Raw genomic sequence first — 22,336 nt, 5'->3', positions numbered from 1 at the left:
GACAAACTTTACAATAAAAGTGAAATTTTGAAAAAATTTCCTATAAAAATTAAATTTTGACAAAATTTGCTATAGAAGTGAAATTTTCCAAAAATTTCCTATTTGAAATAACATTTTGACAAAACTTCTTACAGAAATAGAATTTTGACAATATTTTCTATAGAAATGAAATTTTGACAAAAATTTCCGATTTGAAATAAAAGTTTGACAAAATTTCCTACAAAAATTTAATTTTGGCAAAATTTGCTATAGAAGTGAAATTTTCCAAAAATTTTCTTATTGAAATGAAATTTTGACAAAATTTTCTATAGAAATGAAATTTTGACAAAAATTTCCGATTTGAAATAAAAGTTTGACAAAATTTCCTACAAAAATTTAATTTTGGCAAAATTTGCTATAGAAGTGAAATTTTCCAAAAATTTTCTTATTGAAATGAAATTTTGACAAAATTTTCTATAGAAATGAAAATTTGACAAAAATTTCCTATTTAAAATGAAATTTTGACAAATTTCGTAAAGAAATGAAATTTTGACAAAATTTTCTATAGAAATGAAATTTTGACAAAAATTTCCTATTTAAAATGAAATTTTGACAAATTTCTTAAAGAAATGAAATTTTGACTAAATTTCTTAAAGAAATGAAATTTTCTAACAAATTCCTATAGAAGTGAAATTTTTCAAAAAATTCCTATTTGAAATGAAATTTTGACAATATTTCTTATAGATATAGAATGTCGACAAAAATTTCCTATCAAAATGGAATTTTCCAAAAATTCCCCATTTGAAAAGAAGTTTTGACAAAATTTCTTACAGAAATAGAATTTAGACAAAATTTCTTACAGAAATAGAATTTTGACAAAAATTTCCTATAGAAATGAAATTTTGACAAAATTTCCTAGGAAATTACATTTTGCAAAAATGTCGTACCACAATGAAATTTGCTATAAAAGTGAAAATTTCCAAAATTTCCCTATTTGAAATGAAATTTTGACAAAATTTCTTGCAGAAATAGAAGTTTGACAAAATTTTCGATAGAAATGAAATTTTGACAAAAATTTCCTATTTGAAAAAAAAATGACAAAATTTCCTATTAAAATTAAATTTTGACAAAATTTGCTATAAATGTGAAATTTTCAAACAAATCTCCTATTTGAAATGAAATTTTTACAGAATTTCTTACAGAAATAGAATTTTGGCAAAATTTCCTACTTTGACAAAAACTTCCTATAGAAATGAAATTTTGACAAAATTTCTTACAGAACTAAAATTTTCTAACAATTTCCTATAGAAGTTAAATTTTTCAAAAATTTCTAATTTTTGCAAAAATTTGCTATAAAAATAAAATTTTATAGAAGTGAAAATTTTAAAAAATTTCTTATAGATTTTTTTGCAAAAATTTTCTATAGAAATGAAAATTGGACAAAATTTCTTATAGAAATAAAATTTTGACAAAATTGACTGCAAAAATTAAATTTTGAAAAAATTTCCTATTAGGAATGAATTTCCTGAACACATGAAATTTTGACAAAATTTACCATAGAAATTATGAAAAAATTTCCTTAGAAATTAAATTTTGATAAATTTTCCTATAGAAATGGAATTTTCAAAAATTTCCTATAGAAATGACATTTGGACAAAATTTCCTTTAAAAATGAAATTTTGACAAAAATTTCCTCTAGAAATGAAATTTTCCAAAAATGTCCCATTTGAATTGAAATTTTGATAAAATCGCGTACAGAAATAGAATTTTGACAAAATTTCTTACAGAAATGAAATTTTGAAAAAAAATCCTATTTGAAATTAAATTTTGACAAAATTTCCTATAGAAATAAAAATTTGACAAAAATTTCTTATAAAATTAAATTTTGACAAAATTTCCTAGGAAGCTAAATTTTGCAAAAACAAACGTCGTATCATAATGAAACTTTGACAAACTTTTTATAAAAGTGAAATTTTGACAAAACTTCCTATGAAAGTGAAATTTTAAGCTATTTTCTTAAAAAAAATTGACAATATATCCTATAAAAATGGAAATTTTCGAAAATTTTCTATAGAAATTAAATTTTTACAAAATTTTCTATGGAAATGCAATCTTGACAAAATTTCCTATAGAAATGAAATTTTGACAAAAAAAAAAAAATCCTACGGAAACGAAATTTTGACAAAATTTCCTACAGAAATGAAATTTTGAGAATTTTTCTACAACAAAATTTCCTATAGAAATGAAATTTTCAAAAATTTGCAATAAAAACTAAATTCTCCAAAAAAATTCCTAAAGAAATAAAATTATGTAAAAATTTCCTATAAAAATTAAATTTTGACAAAATTTGCTATAGAAGTGAAATTTTCCACAAATTTCCTATTTGAAATGATATTTGACAAAATTTCTTACAGAAGTAGAATTTTGACAAAATTTGCTATAGAAATGAAATTTTGACAAAATTTCCTATTTGAAATGAAACTTTGACAAAATTGGAGAAAAGTAAATTTCCTACTTTTACAAAAACTTCCTTTAGAAGTGAAATTTTGACAAAATTTCTTAAAAGAATGAAATGTTATAATAAATTCCTATAGAACCGAAATTTCCTATTAGAAATGAAATTTTGACAATATTTTTTATAGAAATAGAAGTTCGACAAAAATTTCCTATAGAAATAAAATTTTCCAAAAAATTCCTATTTGAAATGAATTTTTACAAAATTTCTTACAGAAATAGAATTTTGACAAAAATTCCTTGTAGAAATGAAATTTTGACGAAATAGGGGAAAAGAAATGAAAGACGAAATGAGAAAAAATGAAATTTTGACAAAATTTCTTATAGAAATGAAAATGAAATTTTCCAAAAATTTCCTATAGAAGGGTAAATTTTCAAATTTTTTTTTATAGAAATAAAATTTTTCAAAAATTTCCTATAGCAAATAAAATCCCGTTGATTAAATGCAATTTTGAAAAATGAAATTTGGACAAATTTCCTATAGAAATGAAATATGGGAATTTCCTATAAAACTGAAGTTTTGACTAAATTTCCTATACAAATTAAATTTTGAAAAAAAAAAATCCTATAGAAATTAAATTTTGCACATAATTTCCTATAGAAATGAAATTTGGACAAAATTTCCTGCAGAAATGAAATTTTGACAAAATTTCCTATAGGAATAAATTTCCTGTAGACATGAAATTTTGAAAAAAATTTTTAAAGAAATTATGCAAAAATTAAAAAAAAATATAGAAAAGAAATTTTGACAAAAATTTCTTATTTGAAAAAAAAAAAAGATTGCCAAAATTTCCTATAAAAATTAAATTTTGACAAAATTGGTTATAGAAGTGAAATTTTCAAAAAATCTTCTATTTGAAATAAAATTTTGACAAAAATTTCTTACAGAAATAGAATGTTGGCAAAATTGGAGAAAAGAAAATTTCATACTTTTACAAAAACTTCCTATAGAAATGAAATTTTGACAAAATTACTTAAAGAAATGAAATTTTCTAATAAAATTCCTATAGAAGCGAAATTTTTGAAAAATTTCCTATTTGAAATGAAATTTTGACAATATTTGTTATAGAAATAGAAGTTCGACAAAAAATTCCTATAGAAATAAAATTTTCCAAAAATTTCCTATTTGAAATGAAGTTTTGGCAAAATTTCTTACAGAAATAGAATTTTGACAAAATTTCTTACAGATAAAGAATTTTGACAAAGTTTCCTATAGAAATGAAATTTTGACAAAAATTCCTTGTAGAAATGAAATTTCGACGAAATTGGGAAAAAGAAATGAAATGAAAGACGAAATGAGAAAAAATGAAATTTTGACAAAATTTCTTAAAGAAATGAAATTTTCCAAAAATTTCCCATAGAAGGGAAAAATTTCAAAAATTTCTTATAGAAATGAAATTTTTCAAAAATTTCCTATAGCAAAAAAATTCCCGTTGATTAAATGAAATTTTGTATTTTTCAAAATTTGCACAAATTTCCTATAGAAATGAAATTTGGGCAAAATTTCCTATAAAACTGAAATTTTGACTAAATTTCCTATAAAACTGAAATTTTGACAAAATTTCCTATAAAAATTAAATTTTGCGAAAAGTTCATATAGAAATGAAATTTGGACAAAACTTCCTGCAGAAATGAAATTTGGACAAAACTTCCTGCAGAAATGAAATTTGGACAAAATTTCCTATAGGAATAAATTTCCTGTAGACATGAAATTTTGACAAAATTTCCTATAGAAATTATGGAAAAATTTCCTTAGAAATTAAATTTTGATAAATTTTCCTATAGATTTGAATTTTTCAAAAATTTCCTACAGCAATGAAATTTTCAAAAAAAAAAAATCCAATAAAGAAATGAAAATTTCGAAAATTTTCCAAAAATTTCATATAGAAATGAAATTTGGACAAAATTTCCTATAAAAATAAAAATTTTGTCAAAGACTTCCTCTAGAAATAAAATTTTCCACAAAAGTGACAATTTTGAAAAATTTCTTATTGAAATGAAAATTTGCAAACATTTCGTATAGAAATGATATTTGGACAAAATTTCCTATAAAAAATGAAATTTTAACAAAAACTTCCTCTAGAAATAAAATTTTCCAGAAATGTCCTATTTGAAATGAAATTTTGACGAAATCTCGCACATAAATAGAATGTTGACAAAATTTTTTACAGAAATGAAATGTTGACCAAAATTTCCTATAGTAACGAAATTGTGAAAAAAATCCTATTTGAAATGAAATTTTGACGAAATCTCGCAGAGAAATAGAATGTTGAAAAAATTTTTACAGAAATGAAATGTTGACCAAAATTTCCTATTGTAACGAAATTGTGAAAAAAAATTTGCTATTTGAAATTAAATTTTGACAAAATTTCTTATAGAAATAGAATTTTGAAACAAAAATCTACCCTAATGAAATTTTCCAAAAATTTTCTAAAGAAATGAAATTTCGCCACATTTCCTACAGAAATGAAATTTTGACAAAATTTCTTATAGAAATGAAATTTTGACAAAATTTCTTATAGAATGAAATTTTGACACAATTTCTTATAGAATGAAATTTTGACACAATTTGTTATAGAAATTAAATTTTGACAAAATTTCTTATAAAAATGAAATGTTGATAAAATTTCCTATAGAAATTTCCTATAAAAATTAAATTTTGACAAAAATTTCCAATTGGATTGAAATTTCGAAAAAATATCTGAAATGAAATTTTGACTAAATTTTGTACAGACATAAAATTGTACAATATTTCTTATAAAAATTAAATGTTACATAAAATATCCTATAGAAATGAAAATTTTGGCAAAATTACGTATAGAAATGAAATTTTCAAAAATTCGCAGTGGAAATGAAATTTTGCAAAAATATTCTATGGAAATAAAATTTCCTATAGATTTCCTATTTTGAACGTTGTTTTGCCCCATGGGCGGATTCTATAGTCGGCGACATTCAGGGATTTTTGATTTACTTCAAAGATAGACGACTTTAACTGGTAACAAAATTTAAAGAATGTATCCTAAATTTAATAAAAAAATCTAAGTTTATGAACTTTTGTGTAATTGATTTTTTTTTTGTAAAGAAAAATTGTTTTTTTTTTTCTTTTTTAATGTTGAATAATCTTCAGTACTTGGCTAAAATTGTTCCAGTGTAGGAATTATTCCTATAATAGATTTTCAAATTTAAGTGATATAGTATGTACTGTAGTCGTCTACAGCCGACTTTATCTTTCGTTTTCCTATTTCTCCGATTAATTTCTAATGTACAATGAAATTTCATAACAAAGTATTTTTATCTGTAGAAGTTGTAAACAAAAAAGGAACATGACTAATTGGAATTATTTTCTGCACGACTGCGAAAAATATTTTTGTTTGTCATTTATTTTGTCTTAAGGGAATATGAACAATAGCTCCTCCATAGCTACCTGTGAATTTTTACGTGCCCTGTTTGGATTCTTGCCTTTTTTCTGACTTGTCTGTTGGTCATAAAAAAGTTTAATTTAATTTTAAAAACCCAGCACTAATTCTTTGGAAAGGCGGCAGAGATGATGTGTGCGATACAAAAGAAGTAAAGTCTAGACAATTACTTCAATAGATGTTAGATATAATTATTTATAGATAAATATTTCAAAACTTTTCTTATAAGTACAATGTCTTATATATTTAATGTGTGGTTTAAAGTAGTACCAAAAAATAATACTTGAAAGAAAAATTTTCTACTGATTTTCTCTGAAAATATTTCTAAGAATAAGTGTGATTATTTTAGACACACAAGAAGGTGTTTTAGCTTTCAAACAGACCCATTCTGGAATGTTTGGGGTCAATATAAGGAACTCGTTTTACAAAACGAAGTACACAATTGTACTAAATTCGAATTTCTCCCAAAATAGGTCATAATTTTGTTGAAAAGAAAAATTTGAAAAAAGAAAAAAATATATATACTTTTTTGGATGTTACTCCTTTAGCTATTAGGGCCTATCGCATTGATGTAAATAAAATAATTTTACAAAATTTCCTAGAGAAATGAATTGTAAATAAATTTTTCCAAAAATTTTGTATAGAAATGAATTTTTGACGAATTTTTTTATGGAAATGAAATTTTTATATAATTTTCTATAGTAATGAAATTTTTACAAAAATATCCTACAATACAGAAATTTTTACACAATTTCCTGTAGACTTGAAATTTTTCAAAGAATAAATCAAAAGTGAAATTTTGATACAATTTCTTATAGAAATAGAATTTTTCAAAAATTTCCTATAGAATCAAAATTTTGCAAATATTTTCTATAGAAATGACATTTCGCAAAAATTTTCTTTAGAAATGAAATTTTGAAAACAAATTTTTATGGAAATGAAATTGTTATACAATATTCTATAGTACTCAAATTTTGACAAAATTTCTTATAGTACTGAAAGTTCTACAAAATTTCCTATAAAAATTAAATTTTGCAAAAAATCATAAAAAATGAAATTATTCAAAAATTTCTATAAACATTTAGTTTTCCATTTCCATAGAAATGAAAGTCTTACACAATTTCCTAATAAAATTTAATTTTAACAATATTTCCTATATTTTGCAAAAAATCCTAAAAAATGAAATTTTGGAAAAATTTCTATAAACATTTAATTTTCATTTCCATAGAAATGAAATTCTTACAAAATTTCCTAATAAAATTTAATTTTAACAAAATTTTCTTTAGGAATGAAATTTTGACAAAAATATTAACAGAAATGAAATTTTGCAGAAATTTCCTATAGAAATGACATATTCCAAAAATTTTCTACAGAAATATTTGCAAAAATATCCTATACAATTAAATTTCGCAAACATTTTCTCTAGAATTTAAATCGCGCAAAATTTGTCTTTAGATATGAAATTTTAACAAAATGTTTATGAAAAAAAAAATTAATAAAATATTCTGTAGTACTGAATTTTGGACAAACTTTCCTAAAGTACTGAAATTTTTACATAATTTCCTGTAGAAATAAAATTTTGCAATAATTAAGAAATGCAATTTTGAAAAAATTCCCTAAGGATATGAAATTTTGACAAAATTTCTCGAAGAAATAAAATGTTGCAAAAAGCGCCATAGAAATGAAATTCTTACAAAATTTCCTATTAAAATTTAATTTTGACAATATTTCCTATAGTAATGAAATTTTGACAAAATTTCCTGTTGAAATGAAATGTTAACAAAGTTTTCTTTTGAAATGAAATTTTGACAAATTTTTTTATTGAAATGAAATTTTGCAGAAATTTCTTATGGAAATGAAATTTTGCTAACATTTGTGAAAATTGTCTAAAGAAATAGAATTTTGCAAAAAATATCCTATACAATTCAATTTGGCAAAAGCTTTCACTAGAAATGAAATCTCGCAACTTTTTTTTAGATATGAAATTGTTACAATATTTTTATGGAAATGAAATTTTATAAAATTTTCTATAGTACTCATATTTTGACAAAATTGATTGAATACAACAATTTTTACAAAATTTAGAAATAAAATTTCGACAAAATTTCCTATAGAAATGAAATTGTAAAAAAAATTCATATAGAAATGGAATTTTGACAAAATTTTCTATAGAAAAGAAATTTTGACAAATCTTCCTATAGAAATTATTTGTTTTTTTTTTATGCAATTTTCTATATAGCAATGACATTTTGCCAAGATTTCTTATAGAAATAAAAATTTGCAAAAAATTTCAATAGAAATGAAAGAAATTTTGACAAAATTTCTTATAGAAATTATTTGTTTTTTTTTATACAACTTTCTATAGCAATGAAATTTTGCCAAGTTTTTTTTTATCGAAATAAAATTTTGCAACAATTTTCTATAGAAATGAAATGGTGACAAATTTTTTTTTATGGAAATTAAATTTTGATAAAATTTTCTATAGCAATGAAATTTTGCAAAATTTCCTATAGAAATGAAATTTTACAGAAATTTCCTATAGAATCGAAATTTTGACAAAATTTCCAATAGAAAATAATTTTTTTTGATAAAATTTTCTATAGAAATGAAATTTTTCCAAAATTGCCTATAGAAATGAAATTTTACAAAATTTTCTTTTGGAATGAAATTTTGACAATTTTTTTTTATAGAAATGAAATTTTCCCAAAATTTCCTATAGAAATAAAATATTGCAAATATTTTTGCAAAATTTACTAAAGAAATAGAATTTTGCCAAAATATCCTATACAATACAATTATGCAAACATCTTTACTAGAAATAAAATCTCGCAACATTTTTCTTTAGATATGAAATTGTAACAATATTTTTGTGGAAATTAAAGTGTTATAAAATTGTCTATAGTTCTCAAATTTTGACAAAATTTCTTCAATACAGCATTTTTACAAAATTTAGAAAGGAAATTTTGGCAAAATTTCCTATCGATATGAAATTTTGACAAAATTGCCTATAGAAATTAAATTTTGAAGAAATCTCCCATACAGATGAAATTTTGCCAAATAACCTATTGTCATGAAATTATGACAAAATTTCATATAGAAATTAATTTTTGACAAAATTGCCTATAGAAATTAATTTTTGTGATAACATTTTCTATAGAAATGAAATTTTTGCAAAATTGCCTTTAGAAATGAAATTTTGTCAAGATTTCTTATAGAAATGAAATTAAAAAAAAAAAAAAAACAAGTAAGGAAAGTCTAAAGTCGGGCGGGGCCGACTATATTATACCCTGCACCACTTTGTAGATCCAAATTTTCGATACCATATCAAATCCGTCAAATGTGTTGGGGGTTATATATAAAGGTTTATCCCAAATACATACATTTAAATATCACTCGATCTGGACAGAATTTTATAGACTTCTACAAAACCCATAGACTCAAAATTTAAGTCGGCTAATGCGCTAGGGTGGAACACAATGTTAGTAAAAAAATATGGGAAACATTTAAATCTGAAGCAATTTTAAGGAAACTTTAAGGAACAATTTAATTATTATATATCGCTCGATATATATGTATTGGAAATTTAGTAAAATTTCATTTTTACAACTTTTCGACTAAGCAGTGGCGATTTTACAAGGAAAATGTTGGTATTTTGACCATTTTTGTCGAAATCAGAAAAACATATATATGGGAGCTATATCTAAATCTGAACCGATTTCAATCAAACTTGGCACGCATAGCTACAATGCTAATTCTACTCCCTGTGCAAAATTTCAACTAAATCGGAGTAAAAAATTGGCCTCTGTGGTCATATGAGTGTAAATCGGGCGAAAGCTATATATGGGAGCTATATCTAAATCTGAACCGATTTCAACCAAATTTGGCACGCATAGCTACAATGCTAATTCTACTCCCTGTGCAAAATTTCAACTAAATCGGAGTAAAAAATTGGCCTCTGTGGTCATATGAGTGTAAATCGGGCGAAAGCTATATATGGGAGCTATATCTAAATCTGAACCGATGTCAACCAAATTTGGCACGTATAGCTACAATGCTAATTCTACTCCCTGTGTAAAATGTCAACTAAATCGGAGTTAAAAATTGGCCTCTGTGGTCATATGAGTGTAAATCGGGCGAAAGCTATATATGGGAGCAATATCTAAATCTGAACCGATTTCAACCAAATTTGGCACGCATAGCTACTATGCTAATTATACTTCCTGTGCAAAATTTCAACTAAATCGGAGTTAAAAATTGGCCTCTGTGGTCATATGAGTGTAAATCGGGCGAAAGCTTTATATGGGAGATATATCCAAATCTGAACCGATTTCAAGCAAATTTGGCACGCATAGTTAGAACGCCAATTCTACTCCCTATGCAAAATTTCAACTAAATCGGAGCAAAAAATTGGCTTCTGTGGGCAAATGAGTGTAAATCGGGCGAAAGCTATATATGGGAGCTATATCTAAATCTGAACCGATTTTGCTGATATTTTGCAAGTTTTTCGAGACTCATAAAATATTCTGATGTACGGAATTTGAGGAAGATCGGTTGATATAGACGCCAATTATGACCAGATCGGTGAAAAATATATATGGCAGCGATATCTAAATCTGAACCGATTTTTTCCAAAATCAATAGGGATCGTCTTTGAGCCGAAACAGGACCCTATACCAAATTTTAGGACAATCGGAATAAAACTGCGAGCTGTACTTTGCACACACAAATACATCAACAGACGGACATCGCTAAATCGACTCAGAATTTAATTCTAAGCCGATCCGTATACTAAAAGGTTGGTCTATGATTACTCCTTCTTGGCGTTACATACAAATGCACAAACTTATTATACCCTGTACCACAGTAGTGGTGAAGGGTATAAAAAACTTTTATAGAAACAACATTTTGCAAAAATTTTCAATAGAAATGAAATTTCGACCATTTTTATACCCTTCACCACTACTGTGGTACAGGGTATAATAAGTTTGTGCATTTGTATGTAACGCCAAGAAGGAAAAGTCTGAGACCCATCGTTTAGTATACCGATCGTCTTAGAATTAAATTCTGAGTCGATTTAGCGATGTCCGTCTGTCTGTCTGTCTGTCTGTCTGTCTGTCTGTCTGTCTGTCTGTCTGTCTGTCTGTCTGTCTGTCCGTCTGTCTGTCTGTTGATGTATTTTTGTGTGCAAAGTACAGCTCGCAGTTTTAGTCCGATTGTCCCAAAATTTGGTATGGGGTCCTGTTTCGGCTCAAAGACGATCCCTATTGATTTTGGAAAAAATCGGTTCAGATTTAGATATAGCTGCCATATATATTTTTCACCGATCTGGTCATAATTGGCGTGTATATCAACCGATCTTCCTCAAATTCCGTACATCTTAATATTTTATGAGTCTCGAAAAACTTGCAAAATATCATCCAAATCGGTTCAGATTTAGATATAGCTCCCATATATAGCTTTCGCCCGATTTACACTCCTTTGTCCACAGAGGCCAATTTTTTGCTCCGATTTAGATGAAATTTTGCACAGGGAGTAGAATTAGCATTATAGCTATGCGTGTCAAATTTGGTGGAAATCGGTTCAGATTTGGATATAGCTCCCATATATAGCTTTCGCCCGATTTAGACTCATATGACCACAGAGGCCGATTTTTAACTCCGATTTAGTTGAAATTTTGCACAGGGAGTAGAATTAGCATTGTTGCTATGCGTGCCAAATTTGGTTGAAATCGGTTCAGATTTAGATATAGCTCCCATATATATGTTTTTCTGATTTCGACAAAAATTGTCAAAATACCAACATTTTCCTTGTAAAATCGCCACTGCTTAGTCGAATAGTTGAAAAAATGACCCTAATTTTCTTAAACTTCTTATACATATATATCGAGCGATAAATCATAAATAAACTTTTGCGAAATTTCCTAAAAATTGCTTCAGATTTATATGTTTCCCATATTTTTTTTTACTAACATTGTGTTCCACCCTAGTGCATTAGCCGACTTAAATTTTAAGTCTATAGATTTTGTAGAGTCTATCAAATTCTGTCCAGATCGAGTGATATTTAAATGTATGTATTTGGGACAAACCTTTATATATAGCCCCCAACACATTTGACGGATGTGATATGGTATCGAAAATTTAGATCTACAAAGTGGTGCAGGGTATAATATAGTCGGCCCCGTCCGACTTTAGATTTTCCTTACTGGTTTTTTATGGAAATGAATTTGACAACAAAAATTAAATTTTGACAAAATTTCCTATAAAAATTTAATTTTGACAAAATTTCCAATAGAAATGAAATTTAGCAAAAATTTCGTTAAGAAGTGAAATTTTGATAAATAATTTAAATTTTACCAAAAATGTCTCTAAAACTGAAATTTTGCAGCAAAATTTCTAAAGAATTTAAATTGTGACAAAATATCCTATAGAAATGAAATTTTTTTTATAAAAAAGAAATTGCCTGTAGAAACGGAATTTTGGCTAAGTTTCCTAAGACATGAAATTCAAAAAAGAATCTTTTATAGAAACAAAATTTTGCAATAGAAATGAAATTACGACATTTTTTTATGGAAATGAAAGTTTTATAAAATTTTCTATAGAAATGAAATTTTGACAAAACTTCCTAAAAAAATGAAATTTTGACAAAATTTTCTATAGAAATGAAATTTTGACAAAATTTTCTATAGAAATGAAATTTTGACAAAATTTCCTATAAAAATGAAATTTTGAAAAAAATGTCCTATAGAAATGAAATTTGGCAAAAATTTCGTAAAGAAGTGATATTTTGATAAATAATGGAAATTTTGACAAAATTTCCTTTAAAATTTCTAATGAATTTAAATTTTGACAAAATATCCTATAGAAATGAAATTTGGACAAACATTTCTTTATAAAAAAATAATTGCCTGTAGAAACGGAATTTTGGCTAAGTTTTCTAAGAAATGAAATATAGAACTATTTCCCATAAGAATGAAATTTTGATAAAACTTCCTGTAGAAATGAAATTTTGAGAAAATTTCCTAGAGAAAAGAAATCTTGAAGAAAAAATCCTATAGAATGAAATTTTGAACAAATCTCCCATACAGATGAAATTTTGCCAAATAACCTATTGTCATGAAATTGTGACAAAATTTCATATAGAAATGAAATTTTGACAAAATTTCCTACAGATAAAATTTGTTGATAAAATTTTCTATAGAAATGAAATTTTGCAAAATTTTCTAAAGAAATGAAATTTTGCCAAGATTTCTTATAGCAATGAAATTAAAAAAAAATCTTTTATAGAAACAAAATTTTTAATAGAAATGAAATTTCGGCAATTTTTTTATGGAAATGAAATTTGACAAAATTTTCTATAAAAATTACATTTTGACAAAATTTTCTATAAAAAATAAATTTTAACAAAATTTCCTATAAAAATTTAATTTTGACAAAATTTCTTATAGAAATTTGATTTTGACAAAATGTTCTATAGAAATTAAATTTTGCAAAAATTTCGTAAAGAAGTGAAAATTTTCAAAAATTTCGTAAAGAAGTGAAATTCTGATAAATGATGTAAATTTGGACAAAAATGCCTTTAAAAGTGAAATTTTGTAGCAAAATGCCTAAAGAATTTAAATTTTGACAAAATATCCTATATAAATGAAATTTGGACAAATTTTTTTTTATAAAAAAGAAATTGCCTGTAGAATCGGAATTTTGGCTAAGTTTTCTAGGAAATGAAATTAAAAACAAAATCTTTTATGGAAACAAAATTTTCAATAGAAATGAAAATTTGACAGTTTTTTTTTTAATGGAAATAAAATTTTTACAAAATTTCCTATAAAAATGAAATTTTAAGAAAATTTTCTATAGAAATGAAATTTTGACAAAATTTCCTACAAAAATGAAATTTTGACAAAATTTCCTACAGAAATGAAATTGTACAAAATATTAGCATAGAAACGAAATTTTACAAAAATTTCCTATAGAAATGAAATTTCGCAAATAATTCCTATAGAAATTAAATTTTAACAAAATTTCCTATAGAAATTAAATTTTAACAAAATTTCCTATAGAAATGAAATTTTGACAAAATTTCCTAAAGAAATGAAATTTTGATAAAATTTCCTACAGAAATGAAATTGTATATTTCATAGAAATGAAATGTTATTTGAATTTTTTTTTGTAAATAATTCCTATAGAAATAAAATTTTACAAAATTTCCTATAGAAATGAACTTTTACAAAATTTCCTAAAGAAATGAAATTTTGAAAAATTTTCGTGAACATGTGAGATTTTGATAAAGAATTGAAATTTTGCCAAAAATTCTTTTAAAACTGAAATTTTGCAAATATTTCCTATAGAAATGAAGACTTGTTAAAAGATAAACTTTTGTATTTTTTAATTCTGAAATTGTTGTTCTTGATAAAGTGGGTATCAACTTTATGATAATAAATTACAAACTATTTGATTTGACCACTTTCTATAGCCACTAGAATTTGTGTTTCCATCCATAAAGTCAATTACACTGAAATTTGTAAATATTTTATAAGCTCTGCAATCTTTAAGTGGGTTATGTTTTCCAGTTAATAGATTTAACTAAAGCCCCCACCCAAGAAAACAAAGATGCCGACAAATAAGGGAATTTTATGTCTTAAAGTTAAGTCTTCAATGCGTGTTTAGCATCAAATCATTTTGCGTAAAATTGTGGTTCACAAAGAAATCTAAAGAAAGGAAAGGCAAACACATAAAATGATAATGATTTTTTCTTGTAGACCGAAGAAGTGTTGACCTCAACACTGACTTCTACTTGGTCAGACTTAAGTTCAACAAACAGTGAAGAAAATTTTGCTATAGTCTGGCATCTGGTATTTTTACAAAGTAGAAGATAAAAAAAAAGAAAAATACGCAAACATTTAACATAAAATTTAATTTAATTAAAATTAAAACAATTTACACTTTAATTCAATTGATGGCAACATTTAACTACCAAGCGATATGCCATGGTTTATTCCCATCACCGTCAGTGCCAAAGAATTGGGTCAAGAGTTTGAATTTAAGTTCATTTTGTTAGTCAGTCAGTCATCTGGATGTAAAAGCCACAAAACAAGGTGTAAACCAGGCCAGCTAATAAAATTTGTAGACATGCTGTTAAAATTGTAAAATATTTGTAATGCCGATAATAATACAGTGGTGGTGATGTTGGGGTCTGTATCGCCATTTGAATTTTTTTTTAAATAATATTTTGGCACGAAAAAAGGATTTTGTCCTTGGGTTAGAACATTATCAAAAAATGTCTATAAAAAATTTGTAAAAAGGGTTTTTGTTGCCGCATACAAGTGACTTTGCTTGGAACCACCCTAGTGTACTTGTATGCATTTTATTGCATGTTATATAACAGCAATAAATTCAATTGTAGTTAGTTTTTGTTGTTATGCTTGCAATTTGATATTTTTGGAATTTATTGTCATAGGTCTGTTTGCTTTATTTTAAAGGTTTCTTGTTTTTATTTTTTTATTTTTTCTTGTGTCCAAACAAATTTTGGTTTTATTTGCTCCACAAAAAAATTCAAATTTTTATAATTTTTTTTTTTTTTTTTTTTGCATTGCTCCATTGCACGTCTATACATGCCCCACTCGCAAAAAGTTAGTTTGTTTTTTTTTGGCATACAATTTTATTTTGTTTGTTATTTATTTAAGTATGTTGATATATTTACCTTTGCATAACGTCGAAATGATTGCTCCACATCATACAAGCCGCGACGTGATAACATGTTTGCCTGACTTGGCTTCAATGAAATTTATTTTTTTTTTGTGTTTTGAATTTCTGGTCTAGCGCCGCCGCAACGAGTTGAGATGGTAAAAAGTTGACCGTTTTAGTTGATTTAATGTCTACGAGGTTTGTTGATATTTTGGCTTTAGTTGCGGTCTCACTTTATTTGGCCTATAGAGTTGGCTTAAAAATTATAACGCCTGTGTACACAATTGAGTTCACGTGAATCTAAATGGTCACATTGCCAAATGGAACAATATTTGTTATTGTGGAATTATTATTAAGATGATTTTTTGGATTGGAGAGATACAGGCGATATAATCCCATAAAGTTGATTTCATGAATCTGTGCTAATTTCTATAGGGATAACATTTTAACGCGAAGAGAAAACAGGACTTAAGAGGCCGGTATGGGAACTGTATAGATTTTTGGGCATTTCAAAATTTTGCTAAATTGACTTTTCGAAATTTTATCAAAATCTCATTTTTATAATAAAAATCTTTGCCAGAATTTTATTTCAATAGAAAATTTTCTTAAAATTTCATTTCTATTCGACATTTTGTCAAAAATACATTACTATAAGAAATCTTGAAAAAAATGATTTCTATAGGATTTTTTTTAAATTTCATTTCTCTAGAAAATTTCGTCAAAAATTTGATTTGTCAAGATTACATTTTGATAAGCAATTTTGTCAAAATTACATTTATTTTTATAAGAAATCTAGTCAAAATATAGTTTCCATAGGAAATATTGTCAAAATTTCATTTCTACACTCAAAAAAATTTTGTTTGGATCCAAAGATTTTGACCTTTCTTTAAGGATTTCGGTATTGATTCCGAGCCAAAGATGCGGCTTCTTTAAAATAAAGACATTTGTTACGGACCCCCCTGGACTTAAATCCAGGATCGATAAAATTAGAATTGGATACAGATCTCATTCATCGAATTTGTATTCTTTGTTTGCGATATATTAATAACGGTATTTATGTACAAACAAATTCCAGTTTCAAAATCCAAATTATGCCAAACACTTAAATTAAAAAAAAATTTAACCAAAGATGCAAATCCTTAAAATAAGTCTTAGCCTATATTTTAAGCGTTTTTATCTCAAATTAAAAAATTCAATATGTCAGTTGAGTTAAAGGCGATTTCTTTAAATAAAAAATGTTTTTCTTTATTTTAAGGAACATTTGCCTTACTTCAAAGATCTACAACTTCAACAGAGGGACGCAAAATTTCAAGATTTGTGTCGTAAAATTAATGAAAAAATTTTTGAGGCAAGGATTATAAACTTTCTTTTAATTAAAATGTCATTATTTTAAAGAATTTTGTCCTTAGCATGCGTAAATTTCGAGTCCTAAAATTTAAGTTGCATAATCTTTCATATTAGGTCCATATTTTTTTCAGTGTATAGAAAATTTTTTCAAAATTTCATTTCTATTGGAATTTTTTTCAAAAATTCGTTACTATAAGAAATTTTGTAAACAAATAATTTCTATTGGATTTTTTTTTAATTTCATCTTTATAGAAATTTTTGTCAGAAATTTCATTTCTATATCTATAGGAATTTTGCAAGAATGACACTTCTTTAAAAACTCTTGTTAAAATCATATTTCCTTAACAGCATTTGAAAATTTCATATCCCTTAATTTATTTTTTTTTTATATTTCATTTCTTTGGAAATTTTGTGAAAATCTCATTTTTTCAGAAATATTTGAAAAATTTAATTTCTATTGAAAAGTTTGTCTAAATTTAATTTCTATGGGAAATTTTGTCAAAATTTCCTTTCTGTAGGAAATGTATGAAAAATTTCATTTCTATAGGATATTTCGTTAAAATTTCATTTCAATAGAAAATTTGTCAAAATTTCATTTGCATAGGAAAATTTTGCTCAATTTCATTTCTATAAGAAAATTTGTCAAAATTTAATTTCTGTACAAAATTTTGTCAAAATTTCATTTCTATAGGAAAAATTATCACAATTTCATTTCTATCGAAAGTTTTTTCAAAATTTCATTTATATAGGATATTTTGTCAAGATTTCGTTTCTATAGGATATTTGTAAAACTTTTATATCTATGGTAAACTTTGTAATAATTTCATATCTATAGAAAATTTTTGTTAACATTTCATATGACACACTTCCACAGGAAATTTAGTCATCATTTCTTTTCCATAGGAAATTTTTGCAACATTGCGTATTTATAGAAAATTTTGACAAAATGTCATTTCTATAGCAAATTTCTTTCATGTTTCATTTCTATAGAATGTTTTTGCAAAATTATATTTCTCTAGAAATTTTTAGCAAACTTTCATTTCTATAGGAAATTTTTGCAAAATTTCATTTCCATAGGAAATTTTGTCAAAACTTCATTTTTCTGGGATTTTTTTTTTTTTCAAAATGTAATTTCTATGGGAAATTTAGTCAACATTTCTATAGGAAATTTTCGCAAAATTTCATTTCTATAGGAATTTTTGTAAAATTTCATTTCTATATAAAATTTGTGTAAAATTTCATTTCTATATAAAATTTGTGTAAAATTTTATTTTTGTAGGATTTTTTTTTAGGAAAATTTTATTTCTGTAGGAAGTTTTGTCAAAGTTTCATTACAATTAGAAATTTAATCAACTTTCCATTTCTGTAAGAAATTTTATCAAAATTCCATGTCCATGGGAAATTTTGTCAAAATTTTAGTTGTATAATAAATTTTATAAAAATTTCATTTCTATAAGGAATTTTGTCAAAAATGTTTTTCTAGGGAAATTTTTGCTAAATTTTATTTCTATAATAAATTTTGTCAAAACTTTATTTCCATAATAAATTTTGTAAAAATTTCATATTTGTAAGAAATTTTGTCAAAATTTCATTTTTATAGGATTTTTTTTTGCAAAATTTCATTTCTATAGAAATTTTTACAAAATTGGATTTTTATAGGAAAATTTATCAAAAATTTAATTATTATTAGATTTTTGTTATCAAAATTTCATTTCTATTGGAAATGTTGCCAAAACTTCATTTTGTAGGAAATTTTATCAAATTTCATTTCATTAGGAAATTTTGTGAAAATTTAATGTCTATACGAAATTTTGTTAAAATTTCTTGTCTATAGGAAATTTTGTCAAAATTACATTTCTATAGGAAATTTTGTCAAAATGTCATTTCTATGGGAAATTTTGTCCAAATATGACTTCTATAAGAATTTTTGCAAAATTTCACTTCTATGGGAAATTTTCTCACAATTTCATTTCAGTAAGAAATTTTTGCAAACTTTTAGTTCAATAGAAAAAATTGTCAAAATTTTATTTCTATTGGATTATTTGCCGAAATTCAATATTTTTAAGAAATTTTGTCAAAATTGTTATGCAAAATTTCGTTTTTATAGGACATTTTTGAAAATTTTCATTTCTATAGGAATTTTGTCAAAATTTCATTTCTATTGGAAATGTTGCCAAATTTTCATTCTATAGGAAATTTTGTCAACATTTAATGCCTATAGAAAATTTTGTCAAAGTTTCATAGTTATAGGTAATTTTCCAAATTTTCTTTTATCTAAATTTCATTTCTTTGAGAATTTCATTTCGATAGGAAATTTTTGCAAAATTTATATTTCTATAAATAATTTGTGCAAAATTTCATTTCTTTAGGAAATTTTGTCAAAATTTAATGTCTATAGGAAATTAAATTTAAAATTTAAAATTTCTTGTCTATAGGAAATTTTGTCAAAATTTCATTTCTACACACAAAGAAAATTTCATTAAAATTGAGCCAACGAAAAATGAAGCATTTTCATTAATACAATGAAAATATTCATTAATAGTACGAAAAGTTACGTTGATTAACATAAAATTCGTTATAATAACGAAAAATTTCGTTGTATTAACGGCTCACTTTGAACGACCCATTTCGTTAATATAACGAAATTTTTTCTATTAGTGTATGTGTCACTTCTATGGGAAATTTTGTCCAAATTTTACTTCTATACGAATTTTGGTAAAATTTCACTTCTATGGGAAATTTTGTGAAAATTTCATTTCAGTATGAAATTTTTGCAAAATTTAATTTTTATAGAAAACTTTTTGCAAACTTTTATTTCAATAGAAAATTTTGTCAAAATTTTATTTCTATTGGAATATTTATCAAAATTCAATATTTTTAAGAAATTTTGTCAAAATGTAATTTCTATAAGATGTTTTGTCAAAAATTCATTTCTATTGGGAATTTATGCAAAATTTCATTTCTATAGGAGAAGTTTGAGAAATTTTATTTAAATAGGAAATTGTGTCAAAATTTCATTTCTATAGGAAATTTTTGAAAAATTTCATTTCTATAGGAAGTTTTTGAAAAATTTCATTTCTATAGGAAGTTTTTGAAAAATTTCATTTCTATAGGAAAGTTTTGAAAAATTTCATTTCTATAGGAAATTTTTGAAGATTTTCATTTCTATACCAAATTTTTGCAAAATTGATTTTTTTAGGAAATTTTGTCAAAATTTCATTTCTACAGGAATATTTTGCAAATATTCAATTACCAATGAAATAGTACCTCTGAATAGCCGCCATAGTTTCAGGGATCATATGAAGATATTGCCCGGAGTGCCGTGATGCTATTCGAAATGGTCAATGAACAATTGCGAAAAATAAAACAAAATATTTTCTATAAAAAGTGGAAGCGTTGTGCAATAAAATTTTGCTTATTTTGTTATTTTATTATTGTTATGTGAAAAATGGGAGAAAAACCAAAAACATGGGGTAAAAACGTGAATGATAATATGGTCTGTATGAGCTTGTAGTCATTGGCCATAACACGATTTTCACATAGCAGATGATGGCAATATCCAAGTTGGATTCGATTCGATTTGTAGGCGAGCATGTACGAGTGAATGCTACATTTCAATAGAGTGTCTGAAATGCATCCTAGGAAAAACTATTGCTATGCCAATGACTTTATTGTAGAAAAATTGATTACCATCAACCGTTATATGGACCCCAGTCGATCTATTGCAAAATTCCCACAAAGTTTGTTGCACTTCCCATAGCGAAAGTTCAATGAATTGATATGACAAAAAAAAAATGTTTGCAAAAATTTTGAAAAATATTTATTGAATTTTGCATAACCAAAAAGGAATAGAGTATATACGTTGAAAATATGAAATTATTAAAATATTTATCTAAAAATATTTTTCTTTAAAGAGAAATGGGTTTACAGCCGTTTTTCCAGATTCATACAATTTTTCATATGACGGAAAAACAATAGTTTTTTTAAGCTGCATATGGGCATATGGGGTCCCTTTAATAGCCCTTGGTATTTGCTTAATGTTCCTCAAATTGCCCTCCAGTTCACCATTGATGAAAGAAATAGGAAATACATAGTGACCTCATATTCGTGCAAAAATTCAATACGGACATCACTAGATCGACTCGGAATTTCACCTTGACCCAACATATATATACTATATGTCAGACCAATATTTCTATGTGATCTAATGGAAAGACAAGGTTAGCTTACCCCTCATCCTATGGTGGAGAGTATAGACGGCCATAATAGATTCATTTTAATTCACAAATACTACAAATTTGTTATGTTCAGCCTTTATTTTATATTCCAGTGGTCGTTTGGAAATAAAAAACACAGAGTAGATATATAATTACGGGGTGTTTCCTTAGCTTTTGAAATTGTATACCATTTGTAGCGTAATTATTTAATAGTTTTCCGATATTTCTATTTGTATGTAACCCCCTATAAATGAAAAGGTGGTAAGACCTATTCATTACTACGTTTGAGTCAGTAAATGAAGTACGTTACGTCTATCAAGTGGAAACTTTAATATCCTCCATGATTGACAAAAATTTCATGTTGATGGACAGCCATGGCCCGATCGACGATTCAATTACATTGAAAGAAAAATTTTCTTGTGCAAGGAAGGAAATTTTAAATGTACATGTACAGCTGCTACGATAATAAGTCTATGTATTTATATGTAACGAAAAGAAGGACCAGCCTGAAACCGGTATTTTGGTATACCGATCACCTTAGAACTCAATTCTGAGTAGAGGTGTGCACGTGAGTAATAGTTTACTCACGCTCACGCACACTCACGACTGAAAAACCATACTCACGCACACTCACGCACGATATTTTTTGGTAGGACTCACACTCACGAAAAGAAAATTTGTACTCACGCACACTCACGCACGAAAACGTCGTAACTCACGAAAAATACCGTGACTCACGAAAAATATCGTGACTCACGAATAATTTTATGATTAATTTACCTTATGTGCTTTCCAGACTATCAGTTATTCCGGACGGAATGTCGGTGTTAGTAAAAAATCCTACAGTGTGTCGGATCGGTACGACTTGTCGGCGATGACTAAATAATCGGTAAATGTGTTATCGATCCCATAAACATGCAACAGTATCGATTATGCCTTCGGATCTAACTTATATTGTGTACAATATATGGGATATGTTCGACACGAGCAATGTCGTCCGGAATAACTGATAGTCTGTAAAGCGCATTACCAAAGTGTCTGAAAACAGGAGCACTATTAAAATCGAGAGTGCTATTAAACTCTTAACATCCCAGGCGTCACTAAAATTGTAATTGAATTTAACTCTTATGCGTTTTATGTTGGTGAGCAGGAATATTTTCGTGAGTGTAATTCTTTACTCACG

The 22,336-nt window shown here is 25.6% G+C and overlaps 1 protein-coding gene across 1 annotated transcript in view; it reads right to left on the bottom strand.

Annotated features, from left to right (window-relative positions):
* Positions 1-22,336, bottom strand: part of Epac (Exchange protein directly activated by cAMP) — a 388,669-nt gene that overhangs the window by 179,226 nt on the left and 187,107 nt on the right. The gene's annotated exons all lie outside the window — the stretch shown is intronic.

Source organism: Haematobia irritans, chromosome 5 (assembly GCF_050003625.1).
Source record: "Haematobia irritans isolate KBUSLIRL chromosome 5, ASM5000362v1, whole genome shotgun sequence".
Classification (NCBI taxonomy): domain Eukaryota; kingdom Metazoa; phylum Arthropoda; class Insecta; order Diptera; family Muscidae; genus Haematobia; species Haematobia irritans.
Note: the sequence above shows the minus strand (reverse complement) of the source record. Positions and strands in the feature narration are given on the sequence as shown.